General features: G+C 41.6%; 1 protein-coding gene and 1 pseudogene across 4 annotated transcripts in view; both read right to left on the reverse strand.

Moving 5' to 3' along the window:
- Positions 1–20,797, reverse strand: part of IGF2BP2 (insulin like growth factor 2 mRNA binding protein 2) — a 137,128-nt gene that overhangs the window by 98,203 nt on the left and 18,128 nt on the right. The gene's annotated exons all lie outside the window — the stretch shown is intronic.
- Positions 10,281–10,512, reverse strand: LOC311616756 (small nuclear ribonucleoprotein G-like; annotated as a pseudogene). Its single transcript has one exon. The product of its transcript is annotated as a small nuclear ribonucleoprotein G-like (transcript).

Consider the following 20,797-nt stretch of genomic DNA (forward strand, 5'->3'; position numbering starts at 1 on the left):
TTGCTAAATTTAAACCCTGACTCAGTAGAGTAAGACAAGTCCTTCTTCTTCTTTAGGGGAGGGGAGAGCGGAAGAACTGCCCCAACAGACAGGACTGCTAACAACACCGCTGTGTGCCAGGAACTTCGTGTGCCAGGAACTTTTTAATGACGCAGAGAATTATTAGTCCTTCCTCTTTCTTTTCAATGAGTAAAAAACCAGTTGAAGATTTTCAAAATCTGCTTAAGATCACAGCTAATTTCCAGCGCCGGTGTTTAACTTCAAAACCTACCTCTTATCTTCTTTACCACACTGACACTCAACTAGGCCAGCACAGTATGTTTGCTTCAGATAGTCTTATTATTATTATTATCATTATTATTATTATTTAAATATATTTTATTGATTTTTTTACAGAGAGAAAGGGAGAGGGACAGAGAGTTAGAAACATCTATGAGAGAGAAACATCAATCAACTGTCTCCTGCACACCCCCTACTGGGGATGTCCCGCAACCAAGGTACATGCCCTTGACCGGAATCAAACCTGGGACCCTTCAGCCCGCAGGCGGATGCTCTATCCACTGAGCCAAGCCATCTAGGGTTGCTTCAGATAGTCTCACTGACCGTCTCTGCTTGGAATTAACCTTTGGGCATGGCTTCCTGTAAGGGGCCATGTAGAATTCACATCCATTTATATAGAAAGTTATATTAATACCCACTAATTTTGAGAAAGAAGCCTCCACTACACAGTGGCACTTACAAGGTGGTCATCAAAAAAAATGGTTATTCCTAGTAATTTTATTCCAGCACCAGAAGCTCAGAATGTAAATTAATGGGCACAGCTACCGGTCTTGTCTGAAAATAGCTTCATGACTAACTAACTGTGTCCACACGGTGACGAGAATATGTTAAAGCACAAGACGTGTGGGTTGCAGGGCAGCTTACATGCAAGCTGACTGGGACCATAGGTTGAGGGCTGGGAAGTGGAAGTCACTGGCTTTCCAGCTTGGTCACCAAACAGCACCCACTTGAGATTTTTACCAAATCATGATGTTGTGGCTGTTGCTTTAAATCCTTTCTTAAGGAACATACATGAAGAAGTTATGTGATAGGGATTAACCACCTGTCAGCTCTGTGCCTTGTGTGGATCAAGTTGCAGGCTTGACACAATTAGCAATTGTAATTGATTACATAATTTTCAGTTCAAGTTTAATCTCCCACTAAAATGTCATGGTGCAACTAGGCCATTTAGGAAGGTTTATGGACAAAAGGATAATGATAAGTTTAAAGGCTGCCATGCGCTTGATTCAAGTTTCACACACTCGAGATGCTTGTAAACCCAAGAGAGGATCTTCTTGCTCCATGAACAGCAATAAAAGTAAATGTGCCTCTCATATATATATGTTGGTTTCTGAACGTTTGGACTCTTACTGAAAACAGATCGATGCCTCTGCTAGGAGATGGCCATGGAAAGCCTAATTTTTGCTCTGGGCCTCTCTAGGGCTGCACAGTGCTCTGCAGAGGTGGAAGATTTCAACGGGGAGAGAGGGGCCCAGGGCCACTGTGACTGCCTGGTCAGAAGATGGAGTTCTCATCCATGAGGGCAGGACCAACAGTTCCCAGAAACTCAACACAGTCATTGATTACAAACTCAAGGACATAAACCAGTTAGATTCAAACCGGGCTGCCACCGTCTCACTCTACATGCCACTGCATCTGCACCTGGTTCTTGGTTTTTATCATTTTATGTAAAAACACCTCAACTTTCAAGATCTGATTGACCCAAGTGGCTAACATCTGTTTGTGCCCAACCAATAGCCTAGAGACATACTGTATCTCTTTTTACATACTGTGGATCTTTGAAAGGTGCAAATCATTATAATATCTAAAATATCTCACCGTTTCCTCACCGTCCAAATTTCAATCCTTTAGGGGCAACATGGCCCCATGGAGAATTTCATGGTTTGGGTAGATGTTCATGTAAGTCCCAGTAAGATATTTGGAAGAAGCCAAGACCGGTTTGGCTCAGTGGATAGAGCATCGGCCTGAGGACTGAAGGGTCCCGGGTTCGATTCCGGTCAAGGACATGTACATTGGTTGCAGGCACATCCCCAATGGGGGATGTGCAAGGGGCAGCTGGTCCATGTTTCTCTCTCATTGATGTTTCTAGCTCTCTATCCTTCTCCCTTCCTCTCTGTAAAAAATCAATAAAACATTTTTTTAAAAAGATATTTGAAAGAGTACACACACACACACACACACACACACACACATACATTTTAAAATCGAATTCTTAAAGGACCCCACAGTAAATATTTTCAATTTTGTGGGCTACCTACTGTCTCTATGGCATAGTCTCTCTTACTGTTTTGTTTTTATAGCCCTTTAGAAATATAAAAACTCTCTTACTTCAAAGACACCCTACATCAAAACAGGCTACTGGCCAAAGTTGGCCTGTGGGCTAGAGTTTGCTGACTCCTGATTTAGAGGGATAACAGCTAACATTTTTTGAGATGTTACCATCTACAAAAAAATAACTGTTTGTAGAATGGCGGCTACCAGGGGTCTGGTCGAGGGAATAGGGAGTTAATGTTAATGGGTATAGAGTTTTAGTTTTACAAAATAAAAAGAGTTCTAGAGATGAATGAGCACAATAATAGAAATATACTTAACATCACTGAACTGTACACTTAAAAATGTTAAGATGGTAAATTTTATATTAATGCGTGTTGTTATTAAAAATTAACTGCTTATCCTAGACCGTTTGGCTCAGTGGACAGAGTGTCGGCCTGCGGACTGAAAGCTCTCGGGTTTGATTCTGGTCAAAGACACATGCCCAGGTTGAGGGTTTGATCCCTAGTTGGGGGTGTGCAGGAGGCAGCCGATCAATGGTTCTCTCTCATCATTGATATTTTTATCTCTCTCCCCCTCTCCCTTCCTCTCTGAAATCAATACAAATATATATATATATATATATATATATATATATATATATATATATATATATATATATATATTTTAAAATTAACTGCTTAACTTTCATATAATACTCACCCAAAAAAAACACCTAAAGTAGATAAAGACATTTTATATCTGAGGAATGAGAGTCTATAAGAGGTTTCACAACTTGCCCATGCTACAAAGCTAGCAACTGGAATACTGAGACTTGAATCCTAATCTGTGGGTCTAAGAGATTGAGCTCTTCCTCATTCTCTCACCACCAAGAACTCCTTTTATTTATTTATTTTTCCAACAGACGCCATCTTGCCAAAGATTATATCTGCCAAACAAGCATCACTTACTAATACTGACAAACAGAGCTTCAGATCCCTTCAGGGGTCAGCCCCTTCTTAAAAGATAACCTCTAAACTGACATGATGTCAGCCAAAAAAATCAAAGAAATTTGATCCTAGTTAAGATTTTCCTTTAGATAAATGTAAGGTCTGAGGACCTTTCTTATCTGTCTGCTTCACTCTACAACCCAGTTCCCAGAACAAGGCCTAAGATTTGGGAATATGAAGAACTGCTTGCCCTCCTTTATTTCTTGGCCCTTTGTGTTTAGGAAGCCCCGTAATCTCTGTGAAACTATTGAAGGCAGATAGAATCCAGGACCTCTTTCATCGCTCAAGTTTTATGATTTCATAGTTATGCTAGGAGTATTCCTTCAATCAGTCAACCATAATCCTCTAGATCAGTGTTTCCCAAACTTTTGACATACGTGTACCCCTTCTATCATTTTCGTAACGCTGAGTACCCCTCGTACTCATGAGAATGTAGAATTAGGCGCAGCTAAGCACAGTGCAGTGCATATCCCCACCAAACTCCGGTGCAATGCGAACCCCCCACCAAATTCTTCCCGTACCCTGGTGGTACGCATACCACACTTTGGGAAACACTGCTCTAGATCATACTACAGCACAGGATGCTAGTGTGTGTTCTTGCAAAAACACAGAGCAAAATGAAAGAGGAACCTTTTGTGTAGTGGGGTAGAGAGTCCATCACTTGGCAACAACAACCAAAAAAGACCTTAAGAGATTTTTAATGAGTTCGGGAAAGAATCTTAACTAGTTGTTGGAACTGAGTCCCCACGGACTAAAGAAAGCAAAAAAACTGCTGGGGCTGCCTGTTTATAACAGTTCCCTCAAAGGCAACATCTGTGACCTCCCTAGGCTTGTGACACATGCTGAGCCTAGGGTACACCTCATTCCCTTGGCCGTATCAATGGTCACAGCCACATGACCTAGGCCAGGCCAATCAGAAGCCTCCCCTGGGATTTTCAAACTTAAACTAGGAGGGAAAGGATCCTATGTTGCCCCAGGCCACAGGTGGTAAAGATGGCTATAGACTGGCACTGACCATGGATGGTATTACCTTCCATGCAGAGAAAGTCCATCTTTAGTAAGTGGAAAATGAAGCCATCCCTCAAAGACAAAGGTTGGAGAGAGAAAGTGTGGAGGAGCCAAACAAATACACAGCTGCGTTCAAGCCCCTGGTTCTTCTGATCATCCTTAAAGCCCACTCCATCCTGCAGTTTGGTTCAGTGAAAGAAAAAAAAAAAATTTCGTAAGCTGGATGACGTGAATTTTTGTTACCTGTGACCAAAAATCTTAATGCAACCGAAACAGGTTTGGCTCAGCGGTAGAGCGTCGGTCTGCGGACTGAAAGGTCCCGGATTCGATTCCGGTCAAGGGCATGTACATTGGTTGAGGGCACATGTACATGGGGGTGTGCAGGAGGCAGCTGGTCAATGTTTCTCTCTCATCCGATGTTTCTAGCTCTCTATCTCTCTCCCTTCCTCTCTGTAAAAAAATCAACAAAAAAATATATTTAAAAAAAAAAAATCTTAATGCAGGGCTGAGGCAGTTGACTGACCTGGAAGGATAAAATGCGTCATCCAGGAGAAAGTAGGTTAAAGGTAACCAGCTCATCTCACCCTGGACTAGCTCCTCCTTCCTCCACCTCATCTGAGAAACCAAGTTAAACCTCGTTGCTACCAGGTGTGCTCCAATCCCTTAAAAAGGCAGGTTTGATACAATGTACTGTTTAAGCATTTTGGTTTTTAGACAGAAGTGAGTTCCCCGGAAACCCCCAAGTAGAATTATTTTTATCTTGAAAGCCCCTGATATTTTAGAGAGCATCCAGAAACAAGTGTGAAAAAGTGACAGGACTTCTGGCTATACATAGTAAAGAGCTTTAAGAGAATTGTTAAGAACATAATCCCTTTAAACAGCTCACGTAAATCATACTAATCTAGTGAAGTAAATCTTGCACCACAAAGAGAGTATCAAGAAAAAAATTTCACTTTCTTCCAACCCAGCCACCACCCCAATCACCCTTTGTGTTACTTATTTTGTATCATCGTTTTCTTACCTTTTCTTCCTATGATTTTTCTTTGTTATTAGATTTATTGGGGTGACACTGGTTAATAAAATTATATAGGTTCCAGGTGTATCATTCTATAATACATCATCTGTATATTGTATTGTATATTCACTACCCGAAGTAAAGTCTCCTTCCATCACCATTTATTGACCCTTTTTTCCTTCCCTCACCTTCCTTTCCCTCTGGTAACCACCATAAGTTTGTCTATGTCTATGAGATTTTGTTGGTGTGTTTGGTGTGTTTTTTTGTTTAATCCCTTGACCTTTTTCACTCTGCCCCCATCCAACTCCCTTCTGACAGCTGACAATGTGTTATCTGTATCTATGAGAATATTTCTATTTTGTTTGCTGTTTTTCTTTTGTTCATTAGATTCCACATATAAGTGAAACCATATGGTATTTGTCTTTCTCTGACGGGCTTATTTCACTTAGCATAATACTCTTCTGGTGCAGCCACAATGTAGCTAAGGTAAGATTTCCTTCTTTTTTTACGGCTGAGTAGTATTCCGTTGTGTAAATGTACCACAGCCTTTGTATCTACTCATCTACTGATGGACACTTGGGCGGCATCCAAATCTTGGCCATTGTAATAACGCTGCAATAAACATAGGGGTGCATATATTCTTTTGAATTACTGTTCTGAATATATTCCCAAAAGTGGTATCACTGGGTTATAAGGCAGTTGCATCTTCAATTTTTTGATGTAACTCCACACTGCTTTCCACAGTGGCTGCACCAATCTGCACCGTGCACGAGGGTTCCCTTTTCCTCATCTTTATCAGCACTTGCCATTTGTGGATTTATTGGTTATAGCCATTCTGACAGGTGTGAGGTGTTATCTCACTGTGGTTTCAATTTGCACTTTCCTGGTGACCAGTGAGGTTGAGGATCTTTTCATAAGTCCACTGGCCATCTGTATGTCCTCCTTGGAGATGTGTCTACTCAGGTCCTTTGCCCATTATTTAATTGGATTGTCTGTTTTTCTGGTGTTGAGTTTTGTAAGTACTTTATAAATTTTGGATATTAACCGATTATCAGATGTATCATGAATATGTTCTCCCTTTCAGTGGGTTGTCTTTTCATTTTGTTGTTTCCTTTGCTGTGCAAAAATCTCACTCTGTGGGATGGGGAAGAGACAGAGGCCCTGAATCTTCTCTACTTGCTGATCCTAGTTGTATAGACAAGCATACCTTAGAAATACTACTGTGGGTTTCATTCCAGATCCTCTTCCTATGATTCTAATTATTTTTTTCCATATGAAACTAGCCTAGCTGAAGCTAATCACCATTAAACCTGTTCCATTTTACCTAAGATTGGGGAGCTGTGAATAGAAACAATATGCAACGAAATTAGTCGCCAGGCACAAGGAAAACAGATAGTTTGCCTTAATAGAAAACTCATGAAATTAATAATTTGCAATAAAATATCTGAAAAGGTTATTTTTTAAATATCTAAAATTATTATTTCAGACTTTATTTTAAAAGAAGGTAAAATAAGAATTACTCTCTAATCCAAGACTGTGTAAAAGCAAAGTACCCACATAATGCTTTTCAATTATTTTATTTTTAAGGACAATTCTGAATAATTGTAAAAGTCACTTTTTCATCATTAATAGTTAAGGCAAGAAAAGAGATTTTGCCAGGAGACAGCAGTTAATTCAAAGTCAGTCTACACACTACTAAAACAGCAGAAGTTTCTAGAGAACAGTTCCACCCTAGACTTGATAAGTGCCCTCCTTCTGATGAGGGTCCTTTTTTCCTACCAGTTTGTAAGCTCCAGGAGAGCAGGCGACGGAACTGTACTGGTCCCACTGCTATGCTTTTAGTGCCAGCACATCATAGGTGATCAATAAATGCTTTGACTATGTAAGTAAATAAAGAGATCAGTAAATAAATCCAACCGCATGTCCTACTTCCAGTGCTGAGGAGGAGTTTGATATCAGAAAGTTTTTGAGAAACTGACAAAGAGGCAAATTAGAGAATGTAAAAGTTCCTATTTCTTTTTCTTAAATTCAAATGAATTCAGTAAGTATTTGGGGGGTGGGGGGAGACATGTCCTCTGTGCCAGGCACTGAGTGAGCAGCTGCTGTCACACAGATAATGACAGAGCCCCTGCCCCTAAAGCGTGTATCTGAGAGAGCTGCTGTCACCTGGAGGCCCAACTCTCACAGGACCTATCCATTCACCAGGACGTTCATCTTTAGTTGGACTGTGAAAGTAAAAAAAAAAAAAAAAAAAAAAAGGGAGAGGAGGCGGCCATGGAAAACTTAAAAAGGGGATTTTCAAGTGCACTCAAGTATCCTAACTGGACATTAAAACCTTGTGGTATCACCAGAGGCCAGATGCACAAAATTTGTGCAAGGGGCTCTGCCCTGGCAGCCCCGGCTTCATCCATGAGGTCATCCGGAATGTTGTCCGGCCATCCAGTCTAATTAGCATATTTCGCTTTTATTATTATATATATAACCTATTACTCCATAACAATGTTTCTATAGGAATCCTAACAACGATGCTATAGTTCCAGAAACAAGCTTCCATTTCCCTAATTCCCCTTCCTTCTCACCTCTCTCTCTCTCTCTCTCTCTCTCTCTCTCTCTCTCTCTCTCTCTCTCTCTCTCTCTCTCTCTCTCTCTCTCTCTCTCTTTCTCTCGCAGGTGGAGGGAAAATAAAGAGCAGCTTTTACAATGGGGACTCCCCTAGAATGGGAAACTACTGGAAAGGGAATTAGGGGAATGGTGTGATATTCCTGCGTATATAGATCATTCAAGTACTTGAAGATGAAAAGTGGCTGCATCTTTCATTTTGAACCTCATTAAACCCTGATGCACCTTCTCATACTGAATTCCACCTTACTAAAGATACTATTACTGTCATCTGCTTGAATATATGAACATAGACAAATCACTTACCAAACTGTAGCCAAATCTGTTAAAGAGCAGATCATTTACTTTATTGGTTTCAGATAACATCAAATTATAGCCCCCTCCAAACACATCAGGTATAAAGAAAACTCTAATTTTGGAATTGAGTATCTGAATACTCAATTTGGAATTCTCCCCAATACCAAAAGTAAGAGAGAGAGGTTGCGATTACATATGTATTCTTTTAACACAGTTGTTAATTTATCAATGAAGATTCTCTAAAAACTGCAAGCACTTTTCTCTCTGTCCATTCACACATGGAACACGAATTATGTGTCAGATAATTAGCCTCAGGAAATGAGGAGATATAGCCACACAAAGAGGACACACCCTCAATTAGTAATACCGAGTATTATTCTTTCTATTTCTTATCTGGACTTGTTAAAGTCTAACTGAATGACTAATAAATCGAATGAAAATGGATGATAAGCTCCAAGTCCTATCCCATAATAAATTAGAGTAGAAATTAAAAATAGATTAAGAGTCACTATCACTTAGAGATCCACAGATGTAAACAGAATGAGGAGAGTATGTGGGTCACACCATAAGCATTCCTGAAAGACACCATAAGCAGACCTATGAATTGTAGTGGCCTTGCACTGCAATTGATAGCTCCTCTAGCCCCTAAGACTGTCTCCTAAGTAGGCCACAGCTCTTTCTCCTCTATCCCAGCTAGAATATTCTATTGTCCAACACACAAGAGCAAAGAGGAACTGTTTTGACTTTTAAGTCATGGATATAATAAATATGGCTCAATAGTCACAAAACTGTTCAGATCTCAGCATGGGGATGGGGTGCTGGATTACAAATCAGGTAGGATAAGAATAGCTTCCTGAATTAGAGATAACCTTTCAGTTCTAACTTATCAAATAGCATGGCTACAAGTCTTCTTATATTAAGAAGTGTGGCATAGCAGAAAGACAAACAGCTTTGTGGTCAAGACAGATAAAATTTGTTTTCTTTCTCACTGGTGGCCTTGGGAGAATGGAAATCTCCCTGAACTTCAGTCTCCTCTTCTGAGGAATGAAGCTGCCACCACTTGCCTCCCAGGGCTACTGGGAGATGGGCAATAGTCCACATAAAGCAACCAGCCCAGTCAACAGCCTCTGTTTTTCACGCCAGGCTGTCTATACCTCCTCTCATCCAAGGTATCGCATGCTGCCCACACATGGCACTCAGTGTGTTAAAGGTAAGCTCAGCCTGTCAATCAGTCTGTGTGCTTAATAAAAAGCAAAACTCTTACACGGGCCTACTTGTGAAACCTAAAGGGAAGGATTAACTATCTGCTCCAAAGCCAAAAAAGGAACAACTTTTACATATAACTCAGGTAAGACAGACCCTTTTCCATGGATTATTGAAAATAAAAACAACTTGGAAAGAACAGTCTCATCCTTGCAGCAATGATCAAGAAACTGATTTCTGATGCCACAATTGTCCGGTCAAAGGCACTACAAGAAATAGCCCCTGCCAGGCTGGCATGGCTCAGTGGTTGAGCATAGACCCATGAGTCAAAAGGTCACGGGTTCAATTCCTGGTCAGGGCACATGCCCCAGATTCAGGCTCAATCCCCAGTATAGGGCATGCAGGAAGCAGCTGATCAATGTTTCTCTCTCCCATTGATGTTTCTATCTCTCTATCCCTCTCCCTTTCTCTCTCTCTCTCTAAAACCTATATAAACATATTTAATTAAAATTTTTTAAAAGGAAAAGAAATAACCTGTCTCTGGGCCTGATGTCAAAACAGGGTCCAGGACCCTGAAATACAGCTCTGGAATCTGACAGCTCTGAGAAGCTCTGGTCCAGCATGGAGAGCAGCAAGGCAAGATGGACAGATTAAAATGCTTACTATGTTTTCTTTTTTCTTTTTTTCTCCATACAAAAGTTTATTTAACAAAAGCTCAATGTGAAAATGTGCACAACTCAATTTTTATACTGTAGTAAAACGGGAGCTGCAGAGAGGGGAATGTGGAAGCAATTGATGTCTACGGACACAGCCATTCTTTATACTTGTTCTAAGGCTTCAAACACAATGCTAGTTTCCTCGTGTTACCACCATTCTAATATTATTCCCTTGTCCATTAATTGCCATCTCCACACATTCATCTACCACAAGATTCATAAAGGGATCATATCCCCGCCAATATTCCTTGAATATATCTGCCACCATTTAATTTCAACAATAACTTCTTGTCCCTAAATTTTTTTTTAACTAAGGAAGGTGAGCTTTGCTCATGGTGTCTATGCAGCGAGTTCAAAGATACCTACCCTTTATTTTCAAACATGCCCCAGACAAGGGTTGGTCAGAATAGGTTTTGGAGAACTGGTTTGCCCTCGAATTGCAGGGATGCCTGGCTCCTTACCTTCACACAGGCAGTTGTTCCTAAACAAGTATTTCTTTGCTAAGGACTGAAGACAGAATTCTAGAGCAGGCAGGAAGGGTGGAGATGAATCAGCCAACATCCTCACTTTACTGATGTGAAAATTAATGGCCATAAGTGTGGGTCACAGAGCTAGTTGTCAGAACCAGAATTAGAACCCTGGCCAGTATTTCTTCCACCAGACTTCACCTTTTCATTCACATTAGTGAACAGCCAGAGTTCTCTTCCTATTAGTGTTTTGGTTGTGTGTGTGTGTGTGTGTGTGTGTGTGTGTGTGTGTGTGTTTAATTTTTTAAATTGATTTCAGAAAGGGAGGAGGAGGGAGAAAAAGATAGAAACATCAACTATGACAGAGAATCATCTATTGACTGCCTCCTGCATGCCCCACACTGGGGATTGAGCCCACAACATGGGCATGTGCCCTGCCTGGGAATCAATCCGTGACCTCCTGGTTCATAGGTCTTCGCTCAACCATTGAGCCACCAGCTGGGCTATTGTGTGTGTTTTTAAGTCTTAGCTGTATTTGGCAGTCACCTCTTCTCCACCTCCCCCCCCCAACTTCTTAATTATAAAATATACATGACATAAAATTTACCATTTTTAAGTGTATAGCTTAACAGTATTAAGTACAGTTACACTGATAAGCAATCATTACCACCATCCATCCCTAGAACTTTTCATCTTCCCAAACTGAAACTCTGTACCTATTAAATACTAATGCCCCAGTTCCTGGCTACCACTATTTTACAGTATGCCTCTATGAATTTGACTAATCTAGGTGCCTCAAAGTGGAATCATACAGTATTTGGCTTATCTCACTTAGCATAGTCTTCAGGTTCATCCTTACTGTAGCACATTTCAGAATTTCCTTCCTTTTAAAGGCTAATATTCCATTGCATGAACATACCACATTTTGTTTATCCATTCCCACAGACAGACACCTGAATTACTTCCACCTTTGGACTACTGTGAATACTACTGCTATGAACATAAGTGTACAAATATCTGTTCGAGTCCTTACTTTCTATTATTTTGTGCCTAGCACCCAAGCTGGTTGGTAAATTATATATATATATATATATATATATATATATATATATATATATATATATATATATATATATATATATTTTGACTCCATAGATGAAGGGAGAGAGAGAGGAAGAGAGAGGAAGAGAGAGGGAGAGAGAGGAGAGATAGATAGAAACATCAATGATGAGAGAGAAACATTGATTGGCTGCCTCCTGCACACCCCCTACTGGAGAGCAAGCAGACAACCTGGGTATATACCCTTTATTGGAATTGAACCTGGGACCTTTCAGTCCCCAGGCTGATGCTCTATCCACTGAGTCAAACAGGATAGGGCTGGTAAATTATTTTTTAAAAATGAAAATTATTGAATGTTGTGTTCCTGGCCTTAGCTTTACTTAAAAGCAAATTTTATGAGAAATCTTTAGAGGCTGTGAGAGGTAGAGGGAAAAGCATAGCAATAATAGTGAGGAGGATGACTTTGTATTAATGACCAGTGTGACACCTGACAAGCTTTCCAAGCTCTCAGCATGCATTTCCACAGGACAGAGAGAGTGGTCTAGATCAGCGGTTGCTAACGGGTGGTCCTCAGACCACTGGTAGTGTGTGAGGTCCGAAAGGCTGGCGACCGCTGGTCTAGATAACTCCAAGTCTCTGGATTCTGCGAGTTCTATAAATCCATGGAAAAAATTACTGAGCGGATCACTATCTTTCTTAATCATTTTTATTTTCTTTTATTTCTGTTTGAATTACTAAGCATACTAGAGTTTCAAGAGCTGTTTCTAGTTAAAGAACTTAGTATATATATTTTTGAGACAACAGTTCCAGGGGCAACGAGAAGAATTCCTAAGCTGGAAAATAGTCGGCAATGATTTTTCTCTCGGTAGTACATTTATTTGCTAATCACCTTGGAATTTCTCCGGTGCAGTACCTGTATAATCTGAGTCACACTGTGAACTTGTGGTTATTTTATAGCAGTTGATATAAAACTACTGTGTGCACACTGAGCTCTCAGTATCAGCAGGACACACTTGCCAAGAAAAGTTTGCTACAAACAACACTTCAGTTACCGAGCAACATACCAAGATCCCTAACTGAAAATGCATTCTGGGTCAAAACGCAAGCCTGGCCACAGGTAAGGCACCAACAACACCCTCTAAAGCCCCGCCATTCCTGGGCCCGTCCGAACACTCTCTTCCCCAGGAAGGATTTGCAGGATGAGCAACGCACCCTGTGCGCCCCCCCCGCAAGCTTCCCAGAACTCCATCTGCTTTAGTGTCCACCAGGAAGCAGGCTTTCTACTCCTGGGGCCAGAAGGGCAAGAGACCGATAGAATTCCCCATGTCTGTTTCGCCAACCAATATTTCAACTATTTAAAGTAGCTTCTACAGGAAGCTTCCTATGCTGGGTACAATGATCTGTATTAACCTATTCCATCCGTAGAGTCCTGGGAGGTAGGGATGTTCATGCTCACGTTAAGAAAGGAGGTGGAAGCCCAGAGGAGTGTTGTGTCAGAAGGTACACCGGAGGGAAAGTGCACGGCCAGGTGGAACCCTTCCACTAAACCGTTTGCCCATACCCTCACAAGTCTATGACCAGCTGGCCACCCACCAGAGGACATCTGAGGTTCCTCTCTTTAAAAACAGGCTCTAATGCTTTAACAACCAATCCGTGGCCTTTTGGTCAGGTGTGAAGCGTACAGATCACACATTCTCTTACCTTTATTTCTACTGGTAGGCAGGATTTTGACGGAACCAAGAGGAGAAACCTTAGATCAGCCCTTTCATTAAGAGTCTATGCTGGGACCGGTTTGCCTCAGTGGATAGAGCGTCGGCCTGGGGACTGAAAGGTCCCGGGTTCGATTCCGGTCAAGGGCATGTACCTTGGTTGCGGGCGCATCCCCAGTAGGGGGTGTGCAAGAGGCAGCTGATCGATGATTCTCTCTCATCAATGTTTCTAACTCTCTATCCCTCTCTCTTCCTCTCTGTAAAAAATCAATAAAATATATTTAAAAAAAAAAAAAAGAGTCTAGAGGCCCAGTGCACGAATTCGTGCACGGGTGGGGTCCCTCAGGGTGGCCTCGCAGCCTCGTCTGGCACCCCACCATGGCCTGGCACCACCCCCTCACCTGCTTCACCATCCCGCCTGTGGGGTGATCAGCAGGGTGATCAGCCCCCGTTCACACCCACCTTGGCCTGATCCCACCCACTCACCTGCTCCACCATCACACCTCAGTCCTGCTCTCATCAGGGCCCGTCAGGGTAGGCAGCACTTCCACAGCTCCCCGCTGCCAGCACCACACATCACTGACACCCACCATGTTCTGCACCTGCCCTAGTGGTCAGCACACATTATAGTGAGCGGTCAAACTCCTGGCCAAATGACCACCCAAGGGGACAATTTGCATATCAGGCTTTTATTATATAGGATAGGATGATTTTCTACAACAGAAACACCCATATTACCACCACCTCCAACACCTGCAGATAATGATTGGGTCCCCCGTGTTTCCATCCTCCTGTAGGCTCCTAGGAAGTCTACTGGGGGGAAAGACATCCATCCAGTCTTCCTTAGACATTTTTATTTATTTATTTATTTATTTATTTATTTATTTATTAAATATATTTTATTGATATTTTACAGAGAGGAAGGGAGAGAGATAGAGAGCTAGAAACGTCGATGAGAGAGAAACATCGACCAGCTGCCTCTTGCACACCCCCTACTGGGGATGTGCCCGCAACCAAGGTACATGCCTTTGACCAGAATCGAATCCGGGACCTTTCAGTCTGCAGACCAATGCTCTACCACTGAGCCAAACCGGTTTCGGTTCTTAGACATTTTTAAAAGACTTAAACTATCCAAATCTTTCCTCTCCAAATTCTAAGAGTGCAGTGTTAATTAATACTCAGTACATAACAGATTCAGGAAACTGTTTCCTATGATCACATGCATTTTTCTACAGCACTGAAACCCCTTGGGGAGGTATTAGGTTGTGCACTACATTTATGATGATTTTATTGGACCTAGAGCATAATTTTATTATTTTAAATGACCGTAGAGATTTCTAATAATTGCTATCGTTGATTTTATGGCACAGTATTGGACCCATCTATGATTTATTTGATGCCAAGACCTTGATCAGAGAGTCAACACCCAAAAACGACATTGTTCCTATGGTAAAACACCTACTTTTATGGGGGAGTTTTTATTAATGCTATGCCATGAAAGGAGGGAACTGCCTGCTCAGGAGGACCCTCATTAAGCAAAATATAAGAGTAAGTTTTTCTTTCTTTATCTCCCAACTTTTAGGAGAAAGAAGCATTATTTGGGATTAATATTTTTTTTTAATATTTTATTGATTTTTTACAGAGAGGAAGGGAGAGAGATAGAGTTAGAAACATCGATGAGAGAGTCATCTATCAGCTGCCTCTTGCACGCCGCCTACTGGGTATGTGCCTGCAACCAAGGTACATGCCCTTGACAGGAATCGAACCTCGGACCCTTCAGTCCGCAGGCTGACGCTCTATCCACTGAACCAACGCGGTTTCGGCTGGGATTAATATTTTTAAGCAAGTGTCAGAGAATAATGTGGAGTATGTCTCGAATTTCTGTTCTACTCCCTACATCAGTTGTTCTCAACTCTGGCTACATATCAGTACCCAATGAGGGCATTTAAAAAATAGCTATGCTAGGCCCCACCCCAGACCGACTGAATCAGAGTTTCTGGGGGTACACTCAGGTCTGTATTTTTTTTTTAAAGCTCCCCAAGTAATTATAATGTGCATCCAGGATTCAGAACAGCTGCCCTACACCAGTAGCTCTTAAACTTGAGAGAGTATCAGAATCATCTATCTAAAAGATATTGTGAAAACACAGATTGTTGGGTCCCAGCTGGGAATTTCTGACTCAGTAGGTTTGAGGAAGAACTTTAAAATCTGCATTTCTACTCAGCCAGCGTGACTCAGTGGGTGAGCGTTGACTTGTGAACCAAGAGTTCACAGTTCGATTCCCAGTCAGGGCACATGCCCGGGTTGCATGCTTGATCCCTAGTGTGGGGCATGCAGGATGCAGCCAATCAATAATTCTCTCATCACTGATGTTTCTATTTCTCTCTTCCTCTCCCTCCTCTCTAAAATCAATAAAAATATATATTTTTTAAATCTGCATTTCTAACAAGATACGTACTAATGGCCCAAGGGCCACACTGAGAGTTACTGCCACTTTCCTAGTTGAATATTGAGTTGTTCTAAGTTAATTTTATGATAAATATAGTAGAGGCCTGATGCACGGAATTCATGCAAGAGTAGGCCTTCCTTCCCCCAGCTGTCGGCACCAGCTTCCCCCCTTGTACCCAGAACCTTCCCTCGCAGCCCCAGCTTCCTCCGGAAGGATGTCCAGTCTAATTAGCATATTACGCTTTTATTATTTTAGATTAGTTTGCTCCTTGATATGGATTTTTGAGCAGGTTTTCAACAGTGTCAGCCAAAGAAAAGGGTTTTTCTGCCTGATTGTCGTGGCTTGGTGGTTGAGTCTTTACCTATGAACCTGGAGGTGGTGGTTCAATTTCTGATCAGGGCACACGCCCGGGGTGCAGGCTCCATTCCCCAATGTGGGGCATGCAGGAGGCAGCCAATCAATGATTCTCTTCCATCATTTATGTTTCTCTCTCTTCCCCTCTCCCTTCCTCTCTGAAATCAATTTAAAAAAAAAAAATTTAAGGATTTTCTGCTTAATCATCAATTAAAACAGGTAACTCAATTTGTCAGAATACACCATTGCCTGAGAACTGCAGTTACTAAAGCTCAACCAGATGAAACTGGATACAATACAATTCAACCATTAGTAAGCACCTCCCATACCATGCTGGGAACACCATGAGTAAGTCATTCTTTCCTTCCCAGTGACAGACAATCAGACAGGATTGCTGTGCACACAAGTAGCTATGGAGTCAGACCATGACAGTGGAGGTAACTGTGAAAACCTAGGTGGGGGAGGGGAGGCTCAGAAGGACTTAGGGGAGCTTTACAGCAGGATCCCCAAGGGGACGACCATTTTTCCACCGTCCACACACATTTTACAATACCAGTGCAGCAGATCCCCTGCCCCTGGAGGGTGCATCTGGACCTTGTCCCCAGGCATTATGGGAGCCCAGACAAATATAAGTTTCAGGCTGCAGGCAGGTTCTGTGGTGTATCTACCTTTGAACTTTTTACAGCAATTAACCAACGCCTCACACACATAGGCGTTTCTGAATACCTGGGAGTGATAAAAAAAAATGTAATCTTGAAGGTAAACCTAATGCACCCAGAGGGAAAGGAGGTCAGGTTCAGGTTACCAGTTTTTTTGCTCTCTAAGTAGTAACCCCATTCCAGGCCTAAGACACCATAGGCATTTAAGAAGTGAGCTTAGGTAACCAGAATACAGTTAACACACAAAGCTGGTGTTGGGATAAGGTGAAAAGCAGCAGTTTTCCTGTGGCTTGTTTCTATAGATTTGGAAAAAGTAAGAGAGGAAGACTCCTCAGGGATTAACTCCTAATGCAGGGACCCCACTGTAACCCTCCTCTGGGGTATACACATAGTAGGTGCTCAAGTCATGCTCTTTCGAATTGAAATAACTTGAGTTCCTTACTGAGTCTGAAAAACATTTAGTCATAGGACTTTATCTGACATTCAGCAGCTGATTCAGCTGAGGGAATTCACGGAGATCTGTCAAGAAGTAATTTCAAAATCCAAATGCACAATCACCAACTAGGAACAGAATCCCTCTCACACATCCCACCAACCAGACTGAAGCACCTTCAACGACACTCTGGGCCCTGAAGACGCTGGACAAAGAAAATTTGTAGAAGTCAAAACTTTTCTCAAGATAAGAACACCTACAAACAATACGACGTTGTCAGAAGAACTGAAGTCGACGTGGAAAGTTAGCTGCTGAAAGCACCCTTTGGAGTGCAATGTCGCTGCAGGCTTGGTGCCTCCCACTAGGACACAGCTCCCAGGCAGCCTCTCCTACTTATCAACTGGCTATTGGAAGTTATTATCTTATTTTTGACAAAGGTAGCTTTAGTTCACTAGGCTCAATCTTAGAAGTTACCCACAATTACTTCTTTTACAACTAAATTGTAATTTTTACCTTTAAAGAGCAGTACAGAATCAAGTGTCAAATGATCAAAAATTAAAATTGCCCCCAATTATAGTCCTCTTAATGATTAGGTTCTTTTTCGTGAATATATACCAAATAAAAGTACTGAAAATAACAAGTATCTCCATGTTACCGTGCTGTGATTAATCTGATCAAAACTGTCTTCATTGTCTGTCTGTTACATAATCCTGGATTTCGATGATTTCAACAGAGCGCTCTTCTCTGAATGGGTGAATTTGTAACCACTTCCTGTCACGGGAAAGTTACAAAGGGATCATCCTAAATTCTTCCATAATAGGATGGTACCCAGATATTAGCAGTTTGCATCTCAAGAGCACTGTAAACCTAAAATGAATCAAGATGATAGCTTACTGAATGGTGAAATACCATTATTTCCAATTGCAACAGAACAGAACTAGAATTTACTACCTTTTTAAAATATATATATTTTTATTGATTTTAGAGAGGAAAGGAGAGGAAGAGAGAGATAGAAACATCGATAATTAGAGGGAATCATTGATTGGCTGCCTCTTGTACATTAGACCGAGCCTGCAACCCAGGCATGTGCCCTTGACTGGAATTGAACCTGGGACCCTTGAGTCCATAGGCCAATGCTCTATCCACTGAGCCAAACTGGCTAGGGCTAGAATTTACTACCTTTTCTTTAAGGGGAGGGGGAGGTGGTACTTAACAAAGGAACTAAGATAAACAAGATCATAAGAGGTACATTTAAACTACTTAAGGGAGTGAAATATAAACATTTGACTGTTTTGTGGGGGGAAATACATCAAAATTTTTAACTATGGAGAGGTCAACAATCTACTCTGAGCATTCAAGAAAGGAGAGGGGTGAGAGCAGGATAATGCAGGATACACTCTGCTTGAATGGAATATATAAATTATGTAGAAAATGTAATACTATATTTACCCCAATGATTTTTAAACAATATCAAAAAGCATGAATCTTTCTTAAAGTGCCGGCACTCTTAACAAGAGTCTGACATTCTATAAGCCTCGTCTACTCATATTCAAAAAGAAACATGTCACTTCACATAACTTACCAAGTTAACAGGACCTTTAAGAGAAAAAGCTAAAGGGGTTACGGGAATATGTAATGCAAGTCAAGTAAGCACCGAGAGGCGATAAAAAGGTAAAGATGCAACTATTTCAAATACTATATTTGACCGAAGTCAAAGTAATTTAGGACATTCCACGACAGAGTTGGTGGGGTTTGCTTGAGTTTGGCAAAATGCTCATACAGAATGAATCATTCAACAACGAACCCGCAGGGATATGCCTAACATCAAAAGCAATACAAAATGTTACCAATTTCTTCCAATATACAAACACATAATAAAGCTAGGCACCAAAGGTCTGAGGGCCTGGTGTCTTTGCATTTTTTTTTTTTTTTAAATAAGTTTTTATTTTTCATATTATTACAAATGTTCCTTCCCCCCCACCCCCCCACCATTGCTCTCCTCCACCAGGTTCCCACCCCTTTCCCCTCTCCCCATTGTCCTCATCCATAGATGCACAGTTTATGTTCAGTCTCTTCCCACGCCCCCCTCTCCCCTTTTCCCCAAGAATCGTCAGTTCACTCCCCTTCCATACCTCTGATTCTATTATATTCAACAGTTAATATTGTTCATCAGATTTTTTTAATTTCCTTGGTTTTTAGATTCACTTGTTGATAATTACGTATTTGTTGTTCATAATTTTTATCTTTGTTTACTTTCTCTTCTGAAAGAACCCCCTTCAGCAATTCATATAATTCTGGTTTGGTGGTGATGAACTCCTTTAGCTTTTTTTTATTAGTGAAGCTCTTTATCTGGCCTTCGATTCTGAGTGATAGCTTCGCCGGGTAGCTTATTTTTGGCTGTAGGTTCTTGCTATTCATCACCTTGTATATTTCTTGCCATTCCCTTCTGGCCTGCATGGTTTCTGTTGAGAAGTCAGCTGACAATCGTATAGGTGCTCCTTTATAAGTTACTACCTTCTTTGCTCTTGCTTCTTTTAATATTCTCTCTTTATCTTTTGCTCTTGGAATTTTAATAATGATGTGTCTCGGTGTGGTCCTCTTTGGATTCCTTTTGTTTGGAGTTCTGTGCACTTCCTGGACTTGTAAGTCAAATTCTTTCACCAGGTGGGGGAAGTTTTCTGTCACTATTTCTTTCAGTATGTTTTCGATATCTTGCTCTCTCTCATCTTCTGGAACCCCCATAATTCTGATGTTGGTTCGCTTGAAGTTGTCCCAGAGGTTTCTTACATTATCTTCAATTTTCTGGATTCTCTTGCCTTCTAGCTTCTGTGGAGGAGTGTCTTCTGGCTCTTTATGTTCCAAATCTTTGACTTGATTCTTGCGATCTTCCCTTCTGTTTTTAGGACTCTGTAGAATATTTTTTATTTCAGACAATGTATTCTTTATTTCTTGTTGTTCCCTTATCATTTCTTGATGGTCTCTTTTCATATCCTCATAGGCCTTATCCATCTTTTCTAGGAAATTCTTGAAAAACCTTATAAGCGTAGATTTGAACTCTATATCCAGACGCTTTTTGTCCTCCATTTCTTTCGTTTGTGATCTATTTTGTTGTCGCATTTCGCAGTTACAGACGGGACGGGGTTTCAGGGTGGAGCCTGCAGCTTTGGCTTCCGTCAGCCCCGCCCTATGCGGGTCCTTCAGTGCTCGCTGCCGGCGCCTCTGAGAGAAAGGTGGCCTCGATTTTCGCCTGCTGCCAAACAGTCTATGCTCTCCCACAATGAGCCCGGTATTGGGGTTCAGTTCAGTTGGAAGTGGAGTTGGAGGTGGCGTTCACAGCAGTCTGGAGCCCCAGTCTCCTTCCCGTCAGGGCAATCCCGCGGCACAGCCGACCGTCCCTTCTCTGGGGGCAGTGTGCGCGCCTCCGGGACCTCCTTTCTCCGCTACCCCGGGGTTCCGACTTACAGCCCAGCTCCCTATGGCTGAGCCTGA

Source organism: Pipistrellus hanaki (genome assembly GCF_964339955.1).
Source record: "Pipistrellus hanaki genome assembly, chromosome: 2".
NCBI lineage: Eukaryota > Metazoa > Chordata > Mammalia > Chiroptera > Vespertilionidae > Pipistrellus > Pipistrellus hanaki.